Raw genomic sequence first — 20,626 nt, 5'->3', positions numbered from 1 at the left:
TTTGCACCGGTTTTCATCTTCTATTGTAACAATGGCATTGATGTCCTGCCCAAGCAAACTACAGCGCTGCAGTGTGGGTCTTTGATATCACTCATGTTTGAAAGTACCTGGTATTTTTTTTTACTGGATGTTTAACAGTATTCTAGAAGGTCCCACTGTGACCTCACAGCCCTGAGGCTGTAGCGATACAGTTTTCTTTGGAAAGTTTACATGCATTCTCTGCAGCTGTGTGATTTTTCTCCAGCGCTTTATTTTAGTTCTGAATGTCACTTTTCCCATCCCTGAATACGGTGACCCCTGCGACCCTATCCTGGCTAAGCAGCTTGAAGATGGATGGATGAATACATGCATTAGCTGATGACTGTACAGTGCCTGAAGCAGAGGTGGGGGTAAATCATACATGTGCAAATCTCAAGCAAGTCACAAGTCTTAACCTTCAAGTCTCAAGCAAGTGCAAAGTCATTCTTGTGAGAATCAAGCAAGTCAATTCGAGTCCAAGCGAGTCAAGTCTAGTCATACAGTAGCTTGCGTCAAGCAAGTCACAAGTCAAGTCATATGAATGTATGATGATTTAACCTAGTTTCCACATTAAAATAAGCTAAAAGAAAGTAGTTATGAACTGCTAGAGTTTTATTTGTAACAGTAACGTTGTATTTCTGGGATGGCGCAGTGGTGCAGTGCACTGTTGTCTCACACCTCTAGGACCTGCATTCGAGTCTCGGCCAGGGATCCATGTGAGTGGAGCTTGCTTGTTCTCCCCATGTCATCGTGGGGTTTTTTCTGAGGACTCCAGTTTCCTCCCACAGTCCAAAAGCATGCTGAGGGTAACTAGAGTTACCTAATTGTGTGTAGGTGTGAGTGAGTGTGCCCTGTGATGGGTCGGTGTGTGAGTGGCCGGTGTGTGAGTGTGCCCTGTGATGGGTCGGTGTGCTATCCTGGGTTGTTCCCTGCCTTGTGCCCTTGGCCGCTGGGATGGACATTGTACTTCTCATCAAAATATATTGCTTCAAAGCCACATACAACTAATTGGTTTATGAAGATAAACAAAATTACATAGTGTGAAATACAAACATTACTGATATTAGACCTGCATTAAACCAGTAAGCATAGATAGATAATCAATATTACAAACCCCACAAACCAGTAGAGAGCAGAATCTTTCTGATGCAGCAGACTCACATAAAGGGGATTAAAAAAAGAAGAAAGTTTTGTCCCAAGTGGTTCAGTAATTCTGCTAAAGAAGACGACAGCTATTTTAAAATGAAATACCAGCATTATCAGTTTAATAATAACAGTGGAATAGAAAAGGAAACCAAGTTTACAGGGCGCTCACGTTTACATGCTAATCAAGCGCATGCATTCCATGGCAAACATTACACACTTATGACATTTGCAATTAACATAAATACACGAATACACATATTAATTTGCACCATTTAACGATAAACGCAGTGCGGTACACAGCATGCTGGCTGCTAAGCAACCACGTGGCGTCATATTGTCAGCCAGTGGGTGGGATCACCACTCAAACCACGTCTTATTGCTGAAACGACATAGATTACGTTCGAAGTATGGAGCAGCCTTTCATTTACGCCATCTGCTGTTACATAATGACATTTAAATTCTAGCCTTTGAAGATAAGACAACTGCAGTTCCATAGAATTATTTTTTTGGGAAAAAAACAGCGTCTCATATTCGCGTTGGTATGTATAAGAAAATGACAGGCATATCATAACCCCGCGGTTCACGTGTGCATATCGAACCGTTGGGGACATACCGAACGGTTCGAGAATATACCGAATACCGTTACACCCCTATTTTCTGTCATAACTAATTTTCGAAAAAGCCAGTGTTTCATGTTACCTTACCACCCACTCGTTCGTTTTTCATAGTATAGTTTATCATCAGAAATCTAACCCAACGGAATAAAACCAGGCAAAATAAAGATTATGATCATTACTTTGGTTAACCTTGGGACTGCACACACTATTGCTTACAGCACAATACTAAGAGACCCAGGTATGAAAATAACCTGGAATTTACCATTTCACATAGTGAAATTCAATTTTCTGTTAAAATCAATGCAAAGCCAAATCTAGCATGGCTAAACTTGACGTTTGCTCTCTATCATAACTAGCGTTAACTAAACTGACTTCATAACCTACCTGTCTGTGGGATTTTAAGTATCAAATGAAATTCAGCGTGGTGGTGATCCTGTTACTTATTTTCATACTGCAGACCTTGCACACTGCTAAGAGCATTGTCCGTTACACTTGTCCATCCATCCATTTTCTGAAACCGCTTGTTCTATTCAGGCTGAAGGAGGGTCCAGAGCCTATAGATGTAAGACAGGGAGCAACCCAGGATCGGACACCAACCTATCACAGGGCACACTCACACACCATACACACCCACTCACCCTCAGGGGGGGAGAACCGGAGTACCTGGACAAAACCCCACAACAACACAGGAAGAACATGCAAACTTCACACACTTGGAGCCATGGCAGAGACTTGAACTAAGCTTCCAGAGGTCTGAAGCAACAGTGCTAACCACTGCACCACCATGTCACCCTGTAAAGTCTGCATCTGAATTTTATTATTTTTGTAATAGTGCCTTGTAGCCTCTCTCATCTATCTGCTGGTCTGCCGCGCGACGTCACTTGGCAGGTTGCCAGGTTTGCACACATGCAACAGCAGGCACCCAGTCTTTCCCATGCTTGAAAAACAAATCGTAATGTTAACTCCTCAATATCTGAGAAAACGCAAACACTCAGTAACACAAAAGTCAAGTCATTTTGAGTCATTTGATTTAAGTCCAACTCAAATCTCAATTAAGTCATAAATATCAAGTCAAACTCAAGTCAAGTCTTTTATCAATGTTAGTCATCAAATTTGCGACTTTTCGGGGCTTTCAGACTGAATGTGGCATGCCCAGTGCTCACCACGGGGTATCCACATCCCTTCCAAAAAAAAAAAAATCAGTTTGCATTCAATGTGCTGCGCTTGTTGCAGGGTTCAGCGCAAAAAATAGGCCTGATTTTCAAAACTCTCTCCTGCCATTTCGTTGTTGCCCCGGCTCGCGGTCAGTCACAACAATGTATATTTTGCATGCTAAGGAAAAAGCACTAGCATTAGCTCTGCTAATTAAGATGGTAAGCTTGTGTCATATAGCTCTGGCAACTCAGATATGGACAATAAAAGTTTCTCTTCCATTTTGAGTTCTGTGCCTGGTTTGATCGCTCGTTTCTATTGGTCATGCGACTGCGTTACAGCACACAGCAATCAAAGTTCAACTTTATCTGTGGTGGGCACACAAGCTCGCCCCGCGTCGAGCAAAGCACCAGCCATTCTCATACTGCGCAAGCCATAGAAAATAACGGGGGTGAATCTCGAATACCAAGAACGCAAAGACCATACTTGTGGTCTTGGCAAGACCGGTCTGGCTAACTTGCTTTCCAAGAACGATGTTGGGGCACAACGAAACTTGGATTTGTGTTGTTCGTCGAGGATGTAACTGATGTATCCTTGATATTTGGGGTGAAGCACCAACATCCAGGGATTTTAACGTTCCTTGTGTACTTGTGTTTTTAGTATTGGACCTGGTCTTCAGCAATAAAACATGAGGTAAAACAGGGAGAACATAAGTGGATCCATGACTGGAAGAGCACTTAAAGAAAGGAAGCCATTTTAATTAATGTTATGAACTTGGATTTAATGTTTATTTGGATCAGTTGATGATAATTATTGAATTCTCTTGGTTTTGGGTGTTAACAGGCAGATGTTTGAATATTTTTAAAAATTATTCAGAGCTTATGGTAACTATCAAAAGCAGTTCACACATGTAATTTTACTGTTTTCTTCATTGCTATGGTAATAAGTCCCATGTTAGAGTGGCTATAGATCAGTTTTAATATGAGGGGGGTATTTGCACACATTATAATTTGTTACTATGTTTTTGCATTGTTGAATATCCCTAAATGTTTCATAAATTTCAATACGTCAACCATTTTTATTTTTAATGACATTCTTCACAATTCACAATATAATATCTATGATTATGCAGCACCGGCTCTAAGGTAATAAACCTATGTGTGTTCATCTCATCTTCCTTAAACATGCAGAAAGGCTTGATTTATGTCTAAATAGCTGCCTAGAAAACTCATCACCATTATTACATAAGTTATTACACGCTGTGGCTTTGTAAGTCTGGTTGGATCTGCAGATGGGAACCTCCTTGCGGCGAAGATGGAATCTGGATGAGGGGAAACAAGATGAACTGAGCCAGACGGCTAGAGGTAGTTATGGCAGAAAAACTGTCCCTGAAGGAAAGAACATGCAAAAGGGGTCCAGGGCTGTGCTGGTCAGGATAATGCCAAACGATGCCTGAAATACTGCGCCATCTCTTCCCTGAAAGCTGTCAGCATGTTATAAATTACACGTAGCGCATAGTTCAGTGGCCCTGGTAGGAAACGAAATTCTGCTTTTATAGCTCCTCCGCCGTTAAGGAAAACCTAAATATAAGTTATAGAAACGTTTGACTCGCCGTGCGTGTTTCAGCATCGAGCGCCATCCATCACTTCCAGTGCCCTCCGCCGATTATTTGAATGCAGTTGCCGGGGGAGCCATTTCTCAGAAGTTCTGCAGCAGGAGTTCCATGCATCACCGGCGCGCGGCGGCGCGCATTGGCCATGAATTGCGGCGCGCGCTGTCAGCGGCGAGAAGCGCCGATCGCTTTCTATGCTCGCGCCGTCCCTTCTGCTGCAGCACCTTATACAGGAGACGGATGCGCAAGGGAAAGATTTGGACACAGGTGAATATGACCAGATAGGTGAAACCATTTAGCTGAGGATTTCTTTTGATTAATTTAAAAAAAACATCAGTTCATGATTATTTGGGAAGGAAGGGACAATATTATAAGTCTTTATACATGCTTCGATGTAGCAGGCAGACTGGTGGTGTCATGGTGCCTCAATGGATAATTCCAGGCTAGTGGGGCTGATTCCCAGTCCTGGCTTTGTGTGTGTGGATTAAGCATGCCCATGGGCGTAGATTACGGGGGGGGGGGATTGGGGGGTTATAGCCCACCCAATAAATCAAAACCAGCTAATACAACCCCCCCAATAATCATGTTTCCCCCGTAATAGGTGGAGACCTCAACCCCCCCAATGTTCCAGCCAAAGTTACGCCCTTGAGCATACCTTCCTCATGCTGAGCAGGTCATTTCAAGCAGCCCCCCAAGAATAGTGTTATGTAAAGAGTATCTGTAAGTGTCCATAAAGCAGTGCAGGTCAACCCATTAGGTCACATAGGTGGCCACCTAGGACATCAACTTTTGAGGGAGTGACACATGGGATTCAACCAGTACTACTATAGTGTACAGAGTGTGTGTGTGTGTGTGTGTGTGGGTGTGTGAGTGAGACGCCTGTGATGGACTGACTCCAGAGTGCCCCCCCCCATTTCTCCATGTAAGAATTCATAGCTAAATTAGATTAACGAAGTACATGTGAAGAGTCAGTGTCAGATAATGCTCAACAATCAAGAGCAGGCTGGGTCTTCTAAATGGACAATGACCGCAAGCGTACCTCCAAATTAGTGACATAAGGACAACAAAGTCAGTGTATTGGAGTGACCTCCACAAAGCCCTGACCTCAATCCTATAGAAAATGTGTGGGCAGCACTGAAAAGGCGAGTGTGAGCAAGAAGACCTACAAACCTGACTCAGTTACACCAGTTCTGTCAAGCGGAATGGGCCAAAATTCCTGTAGACTAGTGTGAGAAGCTTGTGGAAGGAAACCCAAAGCGTTTGGCCCAAGTGAAACAGTTTCAAGGCAATGCTACTAAATACTAAGGAAATGTATGTAAACTTTTGATTTTGATGAAATTCTCTATAAAAAGATCTTTATTCTGACATTTAACAAATACCAACAATTTTGGTGATTCTAACTGACCTAAAGTTTACTATGATTTAATGTTCGACAGTGAGAACAAAAGTTTTTGTGTCTTTTTCTGAAGTGTATGTAAACTACCGGTTTCAACTGTAAGTCTCTATGCCTGTGATCAGAAGGTCGCCAGTTCACACCCCGGCTTTGGCAGAACAGTCACATGTCCGTGGGCCTTTGAGAAAGGCCCTTAACCCTCAGCTCCAGGGGCGACCATGCGCGGGCTGACCCTCTGTTGTGATCTCTCCAAGCCATGGAGAGCAATATGCCGTCGGTCAAGAGAAGCATTCCGATGTTCTTGTGCGAAAAGCAGATAAAGGATTTATCATGTATCAGGTCCAAAAGCAAGGAGAGCAGGAGAGTTAGTTCACTGTGGCCACATTTCCGTGTCCTTGGGTCTTGCTGTCAGACAAAGTGGCAGCATGATATGTTGTGGGGAATCTGTCTGCCTGCGTCAATGAGAAAGAACTTAATCTCACTCAGCAGCATCTAATGGTTTCCTACTTCTGCACTTTTGTTCATCCTGTAGAAACGTTTGTTCTTCACCTGGACATCAGATCGATGCCTCGCTTAGGTGCGGCCACTGATTACTCTTACCTTTTAAGTCTGTGTCAATGAGAGCAAACTCAAGCTACATGTCTTTGCCTACTACAGGTATTTTGGATACATACACATTAATATACTGATACATAGATAGGAAAGATCCTGATGATGTGTTTTTTGTAAGTTTCCTCTTTCAGATTATAGGCTTATTGATTTTCTATAAAACATGCCTGAAACTTATTTTTACTTTTTGATCATCTGAGGTCTTTGCTTCCAGCTTCTCCATCCCCAATGGCGATTTACAGTTTCCGATGAGCAGATTTTGCTTTTAGCTTCTATATTTAACTATCATTGACAAGCAACAAACGGTCCCCCTTCTCATCTCCTATATTCAAGAATAGATCACTCGTTTATGCAGAATTCATTTTTAATTTGGAACATCTTTTATTTTCCTCATCAGGCAGGTGGGTAATTAGGGCAAGTTGGTGTCAGGAAAACACACACAGTCCCACAGAGTAGGGAGTGGTGCAGCAAATTGAATGTATTTACGGCTTCATATCAGAATCAGAATTCAGTTTATTCACCAGGTACAACTGCATGTAGTAGGAATTTGCTTTGGCCATATTGGTGCTTACAATCACAGATAACATAGAAGAAAAAAGAACATAAATTAAGAAAAACAGATAAGCAGAAGTTAAATAACGGAATAAAGAAATAGCAGTGCAAAGCAGTGCAAGCAGTACAGTTTACTAACAATAATTCTAAGGACATCATCGGAATTAGAGGTATATTGAATAATGGAAATGTAGACTCATACATCCACAAAGAGGTTCAAGAAACCCTTTCTAAATGTCACTGGATCAACTTTGTCTCAGATTTTCCAGTTGACTATTTCACTTATTATTTTTTGTAACTCTCTTTTGTTATGTTTTGCAAAGGGTTGCCTGCGAAACCCCATTGTAAAACCACTAGGTTAGTCTATGCAGTTTTCGTGTTTACCACTAGGGGGAAGGGAAACTTTTAAAATTATCATAGGACTGTTAAAGTTTCATTTTGCTGCGTCTTGTCTTGAGGTCTCAGAAAATCCAGTTTTAATTACATGCTGATTCAATGTAATAAAAAGAATCAGTTTCTGATTATTGCAGTAAAAAATCTAACAGGTTGAAAACAGGCACATGGTGCTGCTATTTTGAAATGTCAAAATGTATTGGAACTTAAAACTCTGCCATGCCACTTAGGTCCGATAAAACCTTGATAGTAAATCGAATATGTGTGTCAATCCAAACCCAAGTGGCATCACCATAGTAACTCGGTAGGTTTTGTTTCCATATGATGGTCATCAAACACATGGTGGCAGCATAGCTTATATTTTCAATTGTCCAGCAAAAGTCTGCCACAGAGCCTTTAAGGTTAATGTTTGACTAAATTAATGAGAAACAAGATGTGGCATTTAGGTGACATGTTTAGGTGACACTTTGCACGATGGTCATCGATCAGATTGCAAGGCACTGTCTGCCATTTTCACACAACAATACCTATATTTGTTGTGCTGTTTGTTTATTGTGTAAATTAAAGATGAATTACTGTTCCAAATAACTTATTGGACAATAATTATTAAACTAGAAGAACTGTGAAAAACAAACTGCTCAGTAACTCTAAAGGCTGAATCTCATCTAATTGAGTCACAGTGCCCTTTTTTACTTTGCATAAACAAAAACTTAACTTAATTGTGATAAATCATGGATGGAAGTAAATCAAGTATGCATTAAATTAACATTAAATTAGGATATAACACAATTTCACAAGGTCAGATACAATAAAATATTTTGACAAATTTTCTGATTTATTTCATACATTTCTTTCTTTGACATGCATCACATTATATAAAATTGAATAGTCTTTGTAGTAATTATGTATTATATAATAATTATATCTTCACTTATATAAGAAAGATATGGTGCGTCAGGTGATAGTATTGTTGTCTCGTGTCTCTGATGACTGGGTGGCAAATCCAGCTCTGTGTTTGTGGACTTTGCATTGTCTCCCCGTGTCCGTAAGAGTACGCTGGTGTCCTCCTGCGGTCCTAGAACCTGGACTGGCATCCTCTCGAGGGCGCTGCTTGCTTACTGCCTCATACTGGACTGGTTTCAGAATCATTGTGACCCCGATACTGGATTCTGGGTAAGTGGCTATGGAACTCCACTGTAACAGATGCTCCCTTGTCTTCGGAGCATGCATGTGTGTGTATTCAGATCTCCAAAAGGCATCATTAATAGCTTACATGCAAACATAAACTCGCAAACATACCATTTATTCATATTTGCTCATGTCATTTGTAGAAGAATGTTAAGAACATAACCTGAATTTTTAAATCTTACATTTATAGGTCACAATTTACAGGGGAATGGCATGACTCTAGGGGATTTTGAATGTTCAGTTTATGTGTGCGCACGTGTGTGTGTGTGTGGGGGGGTGGCATTGAATTAATATGTCTAATTAAGGAATGAAAATACCCAAGAATGAGATAACAAGGGTAAATGGAAACAACAGCACTTGCCGTCACCCAACCGGCTGTGCTATGTGAAGAGAGCTCTGCGTTTCTGCTTGTGGTATTTGTCTGTCTGCAGTAGACAGCAGATTCTTTATCCCCCTCGAGAAATGCTGACCTGATTGGCTTCCATTTATTGGCTACTCCTTCGTGGAAGAAAGAAAAAAAAATCGTGTATTAGTAGTTCCTGCCAATAGATCTGCCAGGGGTAGTATTCCATATGGTGCATGCAGATGATCTTCTCTCCAACTTTCATTCTCCCATCTGAACAGAAGCACTGAAGGCGTGAAAAAAAGTGCTTGAAAACCTTAGGTTAAAAGTTCATTTCTGGAATCACTTGACGTTGCATATTGCAGCTGGAGCGAAAAAAAATGCCTCAATTTGTTCACCTGGAGCACAGATATTCTGTTAAGCTTAAAAAATGTTCAATGTAACGCCTAGTTAGGAACACAGTCATATTGATTGTTATTTTATGCAGATTCGGGGAGGAAAATTTGACTTAGCCCTCCAGATGTGACTGGGCAGGTCATCTAGCATATTCATGGTATGATGTGAATGATGATTTATTTCCCCTGGTGGCCCAAGAGGTCTATTAGCATTGTGGTTCATAACGTCTAGGTGATACTTGTCATCTGAATGAAAAGTAAGGCACCTGGGCCAGCAAGCGGCCAACCTTTGTTTTGTGTGTCTTCCCTGGTGTGCCAAAGGAGCATTGAAAGTCAATGACCTTTTCAGTAACTGACAACTTCAATGCCAGTATGCCTGGCTTTGGGGGCGTAATTGCAATTAATTCATCGGGAGGTGGACTGCAATTGGTGTAATTAGTCACCTGTACCTGCTCTTCTCGCCCCTGGGATGACACGGCCATCTGTGTACGTTCAGAACTCCGGGAGAGAGCCTATTAGAAGGTCATGTTGGAAGAGTACACAGAGCAGCTGATGTCTTTTGCCAGCCTGTTTTGTTTAATCATCTCAATGTTACATTCAGGTATGAAAGTTCGGAAATAATGCTATATAAAATCAATCAATGACTAGAAACGAACCCTGGAAGCTGAAGCAGTACTGCGTACACAGCTGCAGACAATGTGGGCATCCTTAAAGGTATCCTCAGCGGCAGATGAAGAGATGAGGCCTAACGATCGGGCTTATGGAGTATTTCGGCTACAGGGAAGCAGGAAGAAGGGCATTTCAATCCACCGGTGTACTGCGCTTCCATGTAAATAAGTTCTATAGTGGGCTGTCTAGATCAGGTGAACTTAGCTAGAGCACATTTCTGGCTAATAATATGACTTCCACCATCCCAGAACAGGCATTAGGAAATCATCTGCATTTGTGTCTGATCTTATTATTTCTAGCCAAAAATAAATCCACAACACATTCTAGACTCTGCTTGTGCAACATTTCCCTTCAGATTGAGAAGCTGGGTTTTCTGCAAACATAATGGCTGCTTGGAAATCTAGGCTCATGCATTTTGTCCATGATTCTTGGTTTGCATGAGTGGCTTACACCAAGTGAAGAGCCAAGCCATCCTCAACTCAGCCTGGGGGTTAGAGGGTCTGGTGCACAATTTCAAACACAACATTATTCAAACACTTAACATTAATTAGCTGCTGAGCCCGGTGCCTGAACACGTCCCTGATGACTGGCTAACAGACAGTAGCACTGACATTAGGGGTACCATGGTAGCAGCTATCTCCAGGGTGCTTGAGGGACGGAAGGATTTTATGAATGATGTGTTTTATTAACTGGAGCATGCATGGCTTTCCCATTAGCACAAATATAGGGAACGGCTTTGAAAATCTTTGATGCACTTGCTGAATATTTAGCAATAATAGCATTATACAATATTCCAGCACTTATTGCCTGTAGTTTGGGATATTTGTGAACTGTCACCTGTTAATGACAGGTTTAAGGTTTTGTGTCATAAAACATTTACTTTATTATTTATTTAGCAGGTGCTTTTTTTCCTGAAGTAAAATACATTTTTTGAGATAGCAGGGTTTACCAGTCCTTGGAGCAAATGGGAATTAAGGGCCTTGCTCAAGGGGCCAATGGTGAAATCACTTTGCCACCTTTTGATCATAGGCACAGTGTCCTAATCCACTGAGCTACACACTGCACCCGCCCCCCCAGACCACCAAGAGTGGATACCTGAGCAATGAGGCATTAGCCAGGAGAAGCTCAAATGCACAGGTGTGGCAGATTATCCAATGAGTTTATGTTAAGTTTAGCTGGGTGTGGCTGCAAAGACAAGCCACACCGGGGACATGCAAATGACAGACTGGAATGTGGACATTAATTATTACCTCAAATACTCAGATTTTATACCTTTTTTTATCTCCCCCATAGTTGTTCCTACTAATTTTTCTGTTAACACACAGTATTTTTTGTGTTTCTTGTATTAAACTGGATCAATAGCCAAACTTTTGGTCATATAAAATTGCAATAATGTTTGTTTTTGTCGATGAACCTGACAGCCTGTAGGATTTGTAGCAGGTAACCTGACTGCTCTCTGCATGATGTCAGTCTGTCTGCTGGCATCAGCATGAATATTTATGAATATTTAAATGGCCTCTGGTGGCCTGTCAGCAACACAAGTTTTAATGTTGGTTTTTTTAAGGGCTTTTTGTAAAAGACAGTGTGTAATTAAACCTGTCCCAGCATTTCATGCTTTGGCAAATTATTACCCATCCAAAAAGACGTAACAGGTATCATTATGAAACCATATTACTTGTGATTGAGCGTTCCTGGGATGCAGAAACAGGTGTGATCTCTGCACTGCTTTGTGTCCGGGGAGAGAATGCATGTATTTTACTCTTGGTGATGAGGAAATGAAAATGGAGATATTGCCAAAGTTTGTTATAGATGAATGATATGGTGGCTCTGTATTTTTCTATACTGTAATAGGACCTTGCAATACGGTCTTCAAAATAACCTGGAAACAATGTAGGCAGATTTTAGATCAGACAGCAGTCAGAATTTAGAGGTAGGGATTTGATGCTGTGGTAACTTTTTCTTCATGAATGTGCCATAAAAATCATGCTGTCTGAGCTGGGGAACATGGTAGGAAAGTTGCCGTGTTTTAGCACTGCTATGTGTTCTGTGATTCCATTGCAAAGACAGGTGATGTTATTTTCACTCCAGACAATGACTTAGAAAGACAATCATTGGGTAAATTGACAAACTTGCTCCACCACAATTGGTCTTCTTTAGTGCTGATCTTCAGGATCTTCTACCCTGAAATAATACTGTACATCTAACCTGAACCTTAAGACTCCATTTCACCTAATAAATATATATAAAAATAACACAGTAAGTATTAAATTGTATCCCTAAGCTTCGACAGGACTGTGTAGCTCTCGAATCTTCTAATATAGTTCCTTAAAATTCACTTTCTCCATTATGTCTTTGCTTTGAGATGGCATGTTGGCTCACACCCCCAGATTTAGGGGATTCAACCTCATTCCCACTTGGTGTGTGCAGCACTTGCATGGAATCCCTGAGCTTTCCCTGTGTTTGCTAATACAGTCCAAAGATAGGCAATCTCTCAAAATGGACAGTGTCATTTGATACGCATGTTTGATTATTCACAAGATTATAATAGGTTAACAAAGAAAACCTTACACAGTCCTATTTTACAGACAGTTGAATTTTATTTGCCAGCTACTGAAATTAATCCATTGCTAGTTATATTTTCTTTTACATTATACTTAAAGGTAATGATGGAACACCATACTATTCTTACAACATGGTAAAACGTATGTTAAATGATTTGTAAAAGACCTAATTTCATTGTCATAGTTAGTCTTGTTTTTAAACAGCCTTTTTGGTATTCCTTAACTTTAATTATAGTCTAACATGCAATAATGCAAGTCTCTTACATAATCATTCGTTTTTTATTTTTGTATTTTTTATATTAGTGCTCAAGACAATTGTTTCATTATTACATTGTGCCATCTGCTGGAGGATAGTGGAATAGAAAAGGATGACTATTTTAATACGGTATCCCCTACTGTATTTCAGATGTTTGCCTAATCCTTGCTGTCAGAGTGAATTTGTGACACAGGAAATCCCAGTCATCGCTTTTATTGCACTTTTGTCAGAGAAGATGCATGCTTTTCATGGCAGCTTGGTTCATTCAATTGCAATTGCAGTTCATTTAATTCACACACAAGCAAACAAACAAGGAAACACACACACACACACACACACACTGGGTAAAACCCTAATCCCAAAAATGACAACCTCAACCCCTACCTAGCCCTAAGCTTAATCAAACAAGAAACTTTTTTTTTTTTATCTCATAATGCATTTTTAGTTTTTTGATTGCATTCACAGATTGTTATGGAATTGTGGTTCCCTTTATGGGGACTTTTTCCCAGTCAGAATAACAGGTTTTTATTACATTATGCGGATATTTGGTCCTCACAATGTAAAATACACATAACCACACACATACAAATGCAAACATGCACACACATAAAAAAATTTCATAACGGCCTTGCTAGAGGTTTCAAAAGTAATATGATCATAAGATGTGAGCCAATAACCTACTGATCACGGACACAGTCCAAACCTGCAGAATAATAGGTTTCCCATAATTTATAAGGACTAGAAATGGAAACCTTAGCAATAATTGCTCTGTCACGGTCTGCTCTGTCACTTTTCCAAAGGTAATCAGTTTCGGGACCCATATCCCAGGGACATTTATCAAGTTTGCTCTCAGTTTGGTAAATGTTATGTAGTTTCCAGGTAACAATACATTAACAGAACCTACTTGCGTTTCTAACTGGCAGTGTGGATATTTTTGATCGTGACCGGGAACCCCTAGTGTTAGATGGCCACAAATTGCGGAAACATTCAGGCCCGATCGATGATTAAAATAAGGGAAATGTACATCAGAGCATCATAACCCTTTAGAAAAGTAGCCTGTACATCACAGTGGCACAAAGGAAGCCATTATTTAGAGTCGGACAGCCTGCCTCGAGGTTGTGGCACAGCCCCCGAGTGGTCCTACAACAATGCGGAACAGGGGCCGAGGTAAGACGAGACCATAATGGAACATTTTATTCAAAATGTCAAGCCTCACAAGCGGTGCAAGGAACTCTGTTTGTCCCCCTGCCAATCCTGTTCCTACAGTCAAGCACGACGGTGGTAGGGTAATGTTAAGGGAAAGCTTCCTCATAGAAATCTCAGTGGGGATAAAAAAGCTGGTAACGGTTTAAATAAAAAATGGATAGATCAAAGAGCTGGCAAATATAATAGGAGAACCTCTTACAGCCTTCTAACAATTTAAAACTGTGGGAAATCTGCTTTTCATCAAGAGAATGATTCGAAACACAGGCCAAAGCGGCTTTCAATGTCTTTGAGGGGTCTGGTCAATGTATTGACCTGAATCTGCTTATTTAACAGTGCCTCATGTTTTTGTATAATAAAACGTGTCTTCTCTGTTCATGTGGAACATTCTTCCTGGGTCCTTATAACTGCAGTTCTTTATTAAGATGAACCCTGCAATCCCTAATAATGATTCTGTCAAGCTGTGTGTTATTAAAATGAGAAGGAAAAAAAAACATTTTTGGGAGTCAATTTATGGAATAAATTACATGTGATAAACAGGTTTATCCCCTTTAATCATTTTACCCATAAATCCAGCTGAGATTAAGCATACTGAGAATTTTATTAGTTTGAATATACATGTGTGTGTGTGTATATATATATATATATATATATATATGTATATAGGGGGTCAAACACCATATTAGTATGGTGTTCCTAATAATCCTTTAGGTGAGTGCATATATAAAAGCATACCTTTAGATTACTGTCATTGTCAGACGGGCCGGTCTGAGTATTTCACAATCTGCTCAGTTACTGGGATTTTCACGCACAACCATTTCTAGGGTTTACAAAGAATGGTGTGCAAAGGGAAAAACATCCAGTATGTGGCAGTCCTGTGGGCGAAAATGCCTTGTTGATGCTAGAAGTCAGAGGAGAATGGGCCGACTGATTCAAGCTGATAGAAGAGCAACTTTGACTGAAATAACAACTCGTTACAACCGAGGTATGCAGCAAAGCATTTGTGAAGCCACAACACGCACAACCTTGAGGCGGATGGGCTACAACAACAGAAGACCCCACTGGGTACCACTCATCTCCACTACAAATAGGAAAAAGAAGCTACAATTTGCACAAGCTCACCAAAATTGGACAGTTGAAGACTGGAAAAATGTTGCCTGGTCTGATGAGTCTCGATTTCTGTTGAGACATTCAAATGGTAGAGTCAGAATTTGCCGTAAACAGAATGAGAACATGGATCCATCATGCCTTGTTACCACTGTGCAGGCTGGTGGTGGTGGTGTAATGGTGTGGGGGATGTTTTCTTGGCACACTTTAGGCCCCTTAGTGCCAATTGGACATCGTTTAAATGCCACGGCCTACCTGAGCATTGTTTCTGACCATGTCCATCCCTTTATGACCACCATGTACCCATCCTCTGATGGCTACTTCCAGCAGGATAATGCACCATGTCACAAAGCTCGAATCATTTCAAATTGGTTTCTTGAACATGACAATGAGTTCACTGTACTAAAATGGCCCTCACAGTCACCAGATCTCAACCCAATAGAGCATCTTTGGGATGTGGTGGAACGGGAGCTTCGTGCCCTGGATGTGCATCCCACAAATCTCCATCAACTGCAAGATGCTATCCTATCAATATGGGCCAACATTTCTAAAGAATGCTTTCAGCATCTTGTTGAATCAATGCCACGTAGAATTAAGGCAGTTCTGAAGGCGAAAGGGGGTCAAACACCGTATTAGTATGGTGTTCCTAATAATCCTTTAGGTGAGTGTACAGTATATATATAAAAGCATACCTTTAGATTACTGTCATTGTGCTTAGGTCAATCATACATGTTGCTTTGAAACCGTGTGGAATGGTCCCCTGTTCGTATCACACACACACACCCATGCACACATACTCACACACATACAGGTTTATAATTACTGTATATCTTTATGGGGACTGCTCATTCATTTCTATGGGAAAAATGCTAACTATGACAACCTTATCCCCTACCCAGCCCTAACCATAACCATAAGTAACTAAACAAAACATTTTGGCATTTTTAGTTTTTTGATTGCATTTACAGATCTTTGTGGAGACCTCAAAAATGGTTCCCACAACATCAAAATAATAGGTTTTAATCACATTGTGGGGAACATTTTGTCCCCACAATGTAATATAAACCTAATCCACACACACACACACATTTGCATACGCACATGCACTCACACGCACACACATGCACACACAAAAAAATAGAAATTCAAGGTTAAATGCTTCCCTAGATAAGAGTCACAAACCAACTAAACATTATTCCAATATTCATTTTAATCTTGTCTGTTTAGTGACAGGAATGGTCAGGTGCTACAAAGACACTGGGATATGGAAATGGAAAACCAGTATTCCCAGTGAGAGAAAGCAAAGCCCTCCTTTTCACCTAGAAACCCTGTGCTCGCTTTCCTTCCTGTTCCTCCTGCTCCTGATGTGGCCTCTCTCCTCCGCCACATCGCATGTATATTTCCCAGGCCAAAAAAATCATGGCCTTTAGGCCTCTGCCTTCGTATGGCTGTAGCGGCATTTCGAATATCCCTTATGCTAAATAATTCACATGAGTCACCCATCAATCAGACAGGGCCCTAAAGCAGAACAGACTAATGCCATCATTAATATCCATCCCGACACTGTGTGGATAAGAGGACAAAGCCTCACTTAACAGCCCTCTATGTGTCCTTAACAGGACCAAAACTCCTTATTTTATCTAGTTGGCGTGCTGTGGGTGTCATGTCTGTGTCTTTGGCTATGATTCCCATTTTCTCTGAAGCAAATCAGGCATGCAAGTTTTATTGTCAGAGTTCATTATTATGTAATTAAAATGCAGCACAGAATCCCCGTCTGTATTAAATGATCCCCGTTCTGTTCCATTTTGATGAGGCAGCAATGTCGACACCTATCAATCCCTTTTTGTTTGCTTTTGGACCATTGCATGCTTTTATATCTTTTTAATACTAAACATTTTTATGCAGGCAGATGATTATTGTCCATCAGTTAGACTGCAGCAAAATACTGTCCAAGGGTTCAACGGCAGCCTGCTGTTTCTGTATGTTCTATGTAATTCAGAACTTTCATAAGGTTGGGGGCTTAAAGCCCGTCTCCGCTGTGTGTAGTTTGCATGCTCTGCCTGTGTTCACCCTAGAGGTGCCTCCCATCCCTCCTGATGCAGCCCATCTATCCATTTTATGAACCTGCTTATCTATGATATCTATTCAGAGTACCTGGAGGAAAATGCCATGACAGTGGTGGGTCTAGCCTGAATGCTGCCCCCCCCCCCCCAATCCACCAGTGACCAACAATGGCACAGGGAGAACGGAAACACTTTACTTGACAGGGCACAAAATAATATAGTATTGTAGCATTAGTTACTGTATGTACAGTATCTGATCTCATGTTTGTATATCATTAATGAATCATAATGCGTGTTTTATGTCAAGCAGTTACTATATTTGTTACTATATCTAATTCTGTAAACCTTTGTGAACTACTGGAGGAACTACTGAAGGAACAAGTTGTAAATGACACAAGTTAAATATTGTTCTCATATTTGTTCATCATATAGATCTTATATTTGTTCATCACCTGAAGGAACTACTGAAGGAACAAGTAATGAAAATGAAATACTAATGTCATGTTCGTTCATCATTAATGAATCATGACACATCTTTTATCTGAAGTAGCAACCATTATTTGTACTTAATTACATAAGAACATAAGAAATTTACAAACGAGAGGGGGCCATTCGGCCAATCAAGCTCCTTTGGGGAGAACTTAACTAATAGCTCAGAGTTGTTAAAATCTTATCTACCTCTGATTTAAAGGAACCCAGGGTTTTAGCTTCCGCTACACTAGCAGGAAAACTATTCCATACTCTAACTACACGCTGTGTAAAGAAGTGCTTCCTCAAATTTGTTTTAAAATGTTCTCCCACTAATTTCCACTTATGGCCACGAGTTCTAGTATTTAAACTAATATTGGCATAGCCATTTGGCTGAACAGCATCCAGACCCGTTAGAATCTTACATACCTGGATCATGTCCCCCCTTAGTCTCCTTTGCTCAAGGCTAAACAGATTCTGAGTTATTTCTAAGTATTTGTGCCCCTTCAAGTAAAGTGTTACTGGTTGAACATGCAAACCCCACACATGGAGCGTAGGCTGAGACCCAAACCCTGGTCCCAGTGGTCTAAACTGACACTGCTAATCACCTTAACTGGTGTCTCTAAATTGGCAACTGTGTGTGTTTGTCCTGTGATGGACTGGAATTCAGTCCAGGTTACAGCCCAGCCTTGTGTCCTGTGCTGCCTGTGATCAGCTGTAACCCAACCCTGAGAGACCCTGACCGGGATAAGTGGTTAGAAGATGTGTATCTGCTCTGTGTGGCACTGCACCAGAATCGTGACCCTTCAGCTGGACACGGACACAAGTGGTATTACAATATAATCAACAAAGGTCATTCTGTGTATAAATGATCACATGACATTCTGTTTGTAAATGATCATTTATGACATTCTGTGTATAAATGATGACTTATGACATTCTGTGTATAAATGATGACTCATGACATTCTGTGTATAAATGATGACTCATGACATTCTGTGTGTAAATGATCATGTATGACATTCTGTGTGTAAATGATGACTTATGACATTCTGTGTATAAATGATGACTTATGACATTCTGTGTGTAAATGATCACTTATGACATTCTGTGTGTAAATGATCACTTATGACATTCTGTGTGTAAATGATCATGTATGACATTCTGTGTGTAAATGATGACTTATGACATTCTGTGTGTAAATGATCACTTATGACATTCTGTGTGTAAATGATCACTTATGACATTCTGTGTGTAAATGATCACTTATGACATTCTGTGTGTAAATGATCACTTATGACATTCTGTGTGTAAATGATCACTTAAACAAGTGTTAGGAGATGGATACTGTGAAGCAGATGGGTGGGGAGTGAGTTGAGATATACGAATGATCATGAAAGTATTGTGAAATTGCATGGAAAAAGAAATGATCTTATTCTGAAAAGGGCTGCTATTCAAATCATAGCCCTACATCAGTGCAGCACTCCTGAGGCACGAATGGTGTCTCTCTCTCACACACACACACACACCCATCTAAATGTCTAAATGGGGGCCGTCCATTCATTTCTATGGGAAAAACCCTAATCCGAATCACGACACCCCTACTCTTAACCATACGTAACCAACCAAAATACAAGACTTTTGGCATTTTTACTTTTTTGAATACATTCAGAGATTTTTATAAATTCTGGACCTGAAACAATGTCCCAAAAAGTAAGGAAGTCTATGGTTTTACCACACTTTGGGAATATTTTGGTCCTCAAATGTGATCTAAGCAACCCCCCCCCCCATGCACACACACAAACACATAAATATCAGATCAATTTTAATGAAATTCAAGGGCTTCAGCAGGATATGTAAAATGTAAGACAACTCTCATTATCATAACTTCACGATTTACATTTGAAAGTGCACTCTTGAGACAGAAGGTGGGTATTATTAGGAGCAGGAGAAACTTCACGAGAGAAACTCCACGAGAGAAACTCCACTAGCGATGCTGCAACAGCCCGACCTCATGCTGAAGTCAGGGAAACTCCAATGGCTCTTAATTTGACCGGGAAAAATTCTCTTTTTAAATCCTGTCAATTTGGCCTTTGTGACACTTTCCCAATTTGCAGCAGAATGATGTAGAAAAAGTTAGTACTGCCACTTCTGTATACATATGCATTTCCAGACAAACAGTTTTCGTTTTCACATTGACAAATGAAAACCACATGTGCAATTTCCTATCAAACAAGGTCAGTTACAGAGAAGCAGAGAAGGATTAGAGGAAAAAATGTTATTATTCACAGGGTTTTAAATGTTTAAACTATAAACTTTTTATAGTTGACGATGACAACACTAAAATAAAAAACAGTGCTCAGTGTATCACATGAGGAGACAGCTTTCACAACAATTGTGGAATGATAAATTAAACAAATGAAACCAGTGAGTTTATATATTTAAAAATTGTACAGCGAAGAAAGTACAGAAGAGGGAAAGTGGATTTGCCTGAGGGATGTACCTGTCCGTGGATGGAGAAGAGATTGTGGTCTTCTCCTTTATTGTTGTTGTTTTCTTAATGTTGTTTTACAAATCCAAAATATCTGCAGCCAATGTTTTATGTTGTTCCAAACATAATGATCAACAATGTTTGGTAATTTGAATGACACCTGTTTGCAAATTCTTTCCCTATAATTGTTGTTCTTTTTTGCCTTTTTATTGCCAACTTACCTTTGACCAAGTATGCTATTTTGTTTTTTGAGTTTTTTTTTGCTGAGATTTTGGGCAAATTTGCTGGGAGCTCTTTAAAGGTTCTGCCAACCCCTTTTCCAGGTAATCAGTGGAAAAGAGAAAACAGTAACCAAGGATTCGTCCCGCCGAGGTTCGACGTTTAGCACTA

This window comes from Paramormyrops kingsleyae, chromosome 20 (genome assembly GCF_048594095.1).
Source record: "Paramormyrops kingsleyae isolate MSU_618 chromosome 20, PKINGS_0.4, whole genome shotgun sequence".
Taxonomy (NCBI): Eukaryota; Metazoa; Chordata; class Actinopteri; order Osteoglossiformes; family Mormyridae; genus Paramormyrops; species Paramormyrops kingsleyae.
Note: the sequence above shows the minus strand (reverse complement) of the source record.